Here is a 251-nt window from a genome sequence, read left to right on the forward strand (position 1 = left end):
ACGCCTAATCTTTCGGCAGTTTAAACACAAAGTCCAAACTCGTAGACTGTCAGCACCCAGTGAGTACCAGTAAGCTGGCCAGCGGCGCAGTCGTATTAGGAGCGGGTTTCACCCGTTGACACGTCTCGCACGTGTGCACATAGGTGCTCGTCCATTTGTACAGCTTGGGCCACCGATAGTGGTGAAGCACAGAGTTGTACGTTTTCTCACAACCGAGATGACCACTGAGTGGCGTGTCGTGAGTCTCATAG

Source organism: Plasmopara halstedii, assembly GCF_900000015.1.
Source record: "Plasmopara halstedii genome assembly, contig: Scaffold_614, whole genome shotgun sequence".
In the NCBI taxonomy this organism is placed as follows: Eukaryota; Oomycota; class Peronosporomycetes; order Peronosporales; family Peronosporaceae; genus Plasmopara; species Plasmopara halstedii.